This window comes from Staurois parvus, unplaced genomic scaffold (genome assembly GCF_062004578.1).
Source record: "Staurois parvus isolate SC_StPar_1 unplaced genomic scaffold, SC_StPar_1.0 ptg000536l, whole genome shotgun sequence".
NCBI classification, from domain to species: Eukaryota; Metazoa; Chordata; class Amphibia; order Anura; family Ranidae; genus Staurois; species Staurois parvus.
In genome coordinates, this window is record NW_028318332.1 from 2,034,112 (window position 1) to 2,040,111 (window position 6,000).

A 6,000-nucleotide genomic window follows, 5' to 3' on the forward strand; every position below is an offset into this window, starting at 1 on the left:
ATTATCACTCAATTCTGCAAGTGGTTCTGATTTACTATCGCTGTTCTCTAGCTGATCTAAACCGCTTTTGACCTAAGGGGACACTTTTTGGACGCCATGGACATTTCTCAGTTTCCAGGCAGAAAGAACAGACAAAATGCAGGCAGGGCGCAGGACAAAGCACTCGGGACAATATGTATGTGAAATAGGTTGAAACAGCAATGTTTTACTGTGTAAAATGAAAAAAAAAAAAAATGACATTTTTTAAAATTTTTAAATTTCCCGCCGCCGCCACCGGCGGCGGCGCCCGTACGTCCCGACGTCACAGGGACAGGACACAGAAGCCGGATGCCGGCATCGGCCGGAGGAGATGGCCGGGGACGCTGCAGGGGACACATCGTGGGAGCGCAGGGTAAGGTAAGTGAAGAACACATGCCGGAGCAGTGCCGCATGGTATTCCCGAGTGTAGCTCGGGGTTACCGCTTTTGGTACTGAAATGTTACCCCGAGCTACACTCGGGAATACCGCCAGGGAGGTTAAAGAAGAAGGTACAGGTCTGTGAGAGCCAGAAATCTTGCTTGTTTGTAGGTGACCAAATACTTATTTTCCACCATAATTTGCAAATAAATTCTTTCCAAATCAGTCAATGTGATTTTTTTTTCTCATTTTGTCTCTCATAGTTGAGGTCTACCTATGATGCCAATTACAGGCCTCTCTCATGTTTTTAAGTGGGAGAACTTGCACAATTGGTGCCTGACTAAATACTTTTTTGCCCCACTGTATATACGGTATATATATATATATATATATATATATATATATATATATGTGTGTGTGTGTGTGTGTAGACACATAACACACACACACACACATATATATATATATATTTATATATATATATGCTGTATATGGATATAAAATATCGTATTTCTTTAGACATGGGCTGTTGAGCTACTGAATAAATAAACAGGGAACAGAATATGTCTTCTATAGCCCAATATGCCCTCTACATACAGCATATCATCTAATAAACCAGAAACATGAAGCTTTACTATTTATCAAGAGCTAAGTAATGTAATAGACCCTGCTATCTATTGGATTATTGCTGATTTCACTTCTGTGCCTAAATGTTAATTGGCAATAATGATGAGCAATATTATTGGAAGAATTATGGTTATTTGTTGGAATGTTTGTAAGAAGAAGAAGGATCTGAGAATATCGCTCTCCTGGATAGAGATCTTGTTCTGCTTAGATATTGCTTATGCATTTTGACTATAGGATGTGGCCATGAAAGGGTCATTCTGGGGGAACTAGTTCTTAATAGAAACGTGCAATTTATTCATGGTCTCCTCACCTCTGGACACTAGGTTACATTTATGAATTAGCTTTGGAAAGGTCACAGGGGTCAGCCAGCTGATATGGCTGGAGATCCGAAAGGTCGCTGCCTTATCAGTTCAATTTTTTTTGGCCTATTGTGTTGTTTTTAATGTCCGAAATGGCATGATTCTTCAAGACAATAAAAAAGGTGATATTGATGGATACCACTAATTAAAAGTCAGCTAAAGACAATGAAGTGGATGGGCCCCACAATTCCCATTTAATTACATGTATTATACATTGCTCTGCTCCAACTGGGGTTCTGCTGTTCCCATGAAATGCTTTGTGCCATTTAACCTCTACCCTTACCAAAAAGCTTACATACAATCTTATACATATATATATATATATACACACACATACATTTTAAATATCTATACAGGGTTTTTTTCTCAGAGACTAGGTACAGATACTCCCCCGTTCTGTGTTACCACTTGTCTCCACTCCCTCTCCATCTATGAGCATGGTTCCTTGGTTCCACCCCCTACCTACCTCTTAGTGCCACCCCTATTAAAGAAAACAGAACCAAGTATCATTTTATGAAGTAATTTGTATGGCACTTGGTAAGGATAACAAGAAAAGCAGTAATATAGATCCCCCCCAGCCAGCAACAATAGATCCCCCAGCAACAATGGATCACCCAGCAGCCAGCATTAAAAGACCCACAGCAGCCAGCAACAATAGACCCCTCCCTCAACTGTATATCCCTTCCCGCAACATCTGAGCCCACATCAACATAAGAAACCCCCCCTTTCCCCCAGCGACAATAGATCCCCCCGTAGCCAGCATCACTTAACCCTCCGGCACACCCCAGCACCCCTTGCCATTAAATACCTTCATTGCTGGAGGTGCTGCGTTCCCCCGTGTTCCCGCTGAAAAAAAAGCTCTGCATGTAAATGCTCATATATCTAATGTCTAAAAAACAGATCAAATACCAAAATTCTAAAATCTGAATCCTATATTCTAGGCACCTAAAGTCTAGATTCCTAAATGCTAAATACCTAAATACTTAACTACCTAGATCTGTGTTTCTCAACCGTTTTTTAAGTCAAGGCACACTTTAAAATTCTGCACAATCTTGAGGCACCCATTGCAAAATGTAAAAACCTAAACAAATAGTTTTACAGAATGCAGCAACATCTGTACATGTAGGACACCTAATGGTAGAGGTGATTTGTTCTTCCAAATCAAATACACCTTTGCACACTGGTACTGACTAGTATTCCAATGTTTCTCTTCTCCCTCAGTTTCTCTCTAGCTCAGATAATGTGACCCCAGTGCTGACAGAGAGAGCAGGAGAGAGGCAAGCAAGGATGCTGTGTTGGTGCCCGATGTCCTTCTTATCAACTGATGACATCATTGGTTGTAATGTCACCGGCAGCTAGAAAGTTGTAATGGTGCACAATGAAAACCTCTGGCTTTGTGTAATTAAAAGGCAGGCTTGGTCCACCTGCTGGCTTTTATACAGTTTTTGGGCAATTGTTAGGCTTTTTGCCAAAGCACCTCTAAAGAAACCCAAAGGCACCCCAGGGTGCCTGGGCAGCCTGGTTGAAAAATGCTGACCTAGATACCTCATTTTTAGGCACCTGAAGTCTAGATTCGTAAATGTTAAATACTGAAATATCTAGATACCTCAATTCTAGGTACCTAAAGCCTAAATAGCTTAATACTAACTAAATGCCTAAATATTATGATGACTTGATACCTTAAAATGCAAAATGCATAGGTGCAGTATTGCTTATAAGCCTAGACACTAACAGAGCATTTTTAGAACTAGCAAAAGTACGAGGCTTGCATGCTATTAACCTATATGGTTGTCTATTTTATAAAATTACAAATTGTACAAATGTCAGGTGGGTGAGAAAGGCAGAGAGAAAAAGACATAGACAAATATAGTGCAAACATATGTGTGTGTGTGTGTGTGTGTGTATAGATAGAGAGACAGAGAGAGATACTTATAAATAGAGAAAGAGAGATATACATACATATAAAGAGAGAGAGAGAGAGAGAGAGAGAGATACATACTTATAAAGAAAGGGAGAGCGAGAGGGTATACATACATATAAAGAACAAGAGAGGGAGAAAGAGGGATATATATACATGTAAAAGAGAGAGAGAGAGAGAGGGGGGGAGAGAGATGGAAAGAGAGAAGAGAGAAAGGGATATACATACATATAAAGAAAGGGAAAGAGGGATATATACATATGAAGGGAGATAGATAGATAGATAGATAGATAGATAGATAGATAGATAGATAGATAGATAGATAGATAGATAGATAGAGAGATAGAAAGAGAGAGAGATAGAGAAAGAGGGATATACATACATATAAAGAAAGAAAAAGATGGACATATACATACAAAGGGAGAGATAGAGGGATATACATACATATAAAGAGAAAATAAGAAGGATATAAATACATATAAAGAGACAGAGAAAAAGGGATATATATACATATAAAGAAAGAGAGAGGGAGAGAGAAAGAGGGATATACATATATATATATATATAAAGAAAGAGGAATATATACATATAAAGGAAGAGAGATAGAGGATATACATACATATGAAGAGAAAGTAAGAGTGATATACATATACATATAAGAGAGAAAGAGAGAGAAAGAGGGATGTAAACACATATGAAGAAAGAGAAAGAGGGATATATACATATAAAGAGAGAGAGATAGAGGGATATACATACATATAAAGAGAAAGTAAGAAGGATATATACATGTAAAGGGAGAGAAAGAGGGATATACATACATATAAAGAAAGAGAGTGAGAAAGAGGGATATATTACATATATACAGAGAGAGAGAAAGAGTGATATTGAGAAAATCTTAAGATTTTCAAGTGCAGCAATCCTCTTTCCTTTTTCTATATATGGCTTCTTTGGATGGCATGATTGCTATGCACTGTGATTAATGACTGTTGTACACCTCACCTATGTGATTTTATATGTTTTTTTTATTTTGCATTATTTATTTTTTTTTAATAGATGGACAGACATATGTGTGTGTATATATATTTATTTGCTTGGCATGTGTATTGACCAGTGCTACATGTAAGCCCTATACTGAATCTGATTATACATACACTGGAATATGATCATACATTTGGAGGGTTTGGTAAATCGATGCAGTATATATCATCCACAAAATGTGCTTTGTAAATCCCAGTAATACTGGCCTACACAAGCTGTCTTTGAGCTCTCCACAGCCTTGTCTGCGGTGCACATTGGCATACTAAAGCCTGCTATCCCTTTAAAAAAATAAGAGCTGTGATTCCTGCAATCACTGGTGTTACAGTAAAAGCATATTGATCCACAGCCCATATTGCATGAGCAGGAGGACTCAGGCAGCAAACCTAATCAACTTATTTCAGTGTAAGCATTTAACCATTTATAAATGTTTTATTTCTGCAGAACCACTAACACCTGCTGCCTAATAAATACCATGTAATGTAATCTATCCACACCCAGGCTAAATGATAAGCAGCATCCATAGCGTCCTGGCTTTAATTAGAGCCTAAGATGTTGCTCAGGCAAGAAGGCCCAGCTGAAGGAGGCACAGGCAAGCCTTATGCAGAGATAGCTGACATCAACTTCCGCAGCAAGTCCAGATCGAACCTTTCGATTGTAACTGAAACAATTTGCATAGTGATTCTCTTTCATTGCCTTCCAGATCCATAACAAGGCAAGCCAGCTATTCAAATGCAAGAAGCATCCTTTAAATGCAAGGCAGGAGCTGCACACAGACACTGGCTAGGAAATAGCTCGCTGCTTATTGCTGATTTCCTAATTTTATTTTTTACTGGATACAGGTTGCTTATGGCTACAAAAAGCACAAGACATGAATCCTTGGCTGGAGAACAGGAGGATGGGGATGCTGAGACATGGAACAAGATGTTGTTTGGAAATGGATACTGCATACATCTGCTAAGGAGGGACAGGAGCCACCAGCTGCAAAGGGATAAGGATGAGGATGCGGATGATGATGATGATGGTGATGATGATGGTACAATTTCTGAGCAAGACGGGAGAGGAGGGAGAGCTCCATTATTGTGTATGAGATTTTTTTCTCTTTTTTTTTAACCATGAATAAAGTGAATCTACATTCCTGATGTTTGGTGTTTTGAATGGACTGATCACCACTCCAGGCGTTGTCTTTTCCCTTCTATCATTTGAAATTATGCAGATAGATTTTTTTCTTCTCTCTTTCTTCCTAGGGGTAAAAATCTAAGAGGCAAACCTGCCCGGGATGTCAAAAAGGCAACTTGCCATGAAATCTGCTAATGTGCTGCGGATCACAGGGGTAAGCGGATCTAAGTGGAAGAGCTAGCGCTGGGAATACAACCCACACCTACAATGGACTGCGGGTGGAAGAGAGAAGAGGGGGCATTCTGCTCAGTTTAAAGGGGGCATGCAAACAAGGTGCAATGGTCTGCACAGGTCAGAGTCATGGGCTCACCTCTGTCCTGCCATCTTCTCTGTGCTGGGTCTGGGGGTCATTCTCTGTACATAACTCTGCTACTGCCATGCTGCTACAGACAGACAGACAGACAGATAGATAGATAGATAGATAGATAGATAGATAGATAGATAGATAGATAGATAGATAGATAGTGCATATGAGCAGAATGTATA

General features: G+C 39.4%; 1 long non-coding RNA gene across 2 annotated transcripts in view; it reads left to right on the forward strand.

Annotated features, from left to right (window-relative positions):
- LOC149451496 (uncharacterized) overlaps positions 1-5,477 on the forward strand; it is a 197,600-nt gene extending 192,123 nt beyond the window's left edge. Inside the window, exons 1-2 of one of the 2 annotated variants that reach the window (XR_016315026.1) lie at positions 4,643-4,740; positions 5,178-5,477. This is a non-coding gene — a long non-coding RNA (uncharacterized LOC149451496). Of the gene's footprint in view, positions 1-4,642; positions 4,741-5,177 lie in introns of those variants that run through there. The other variant, XR_016315027.1, reaches the window with a different exon arrangement.
- Positions 5,478-6,000: the final 523 nt, after the last annotated feature.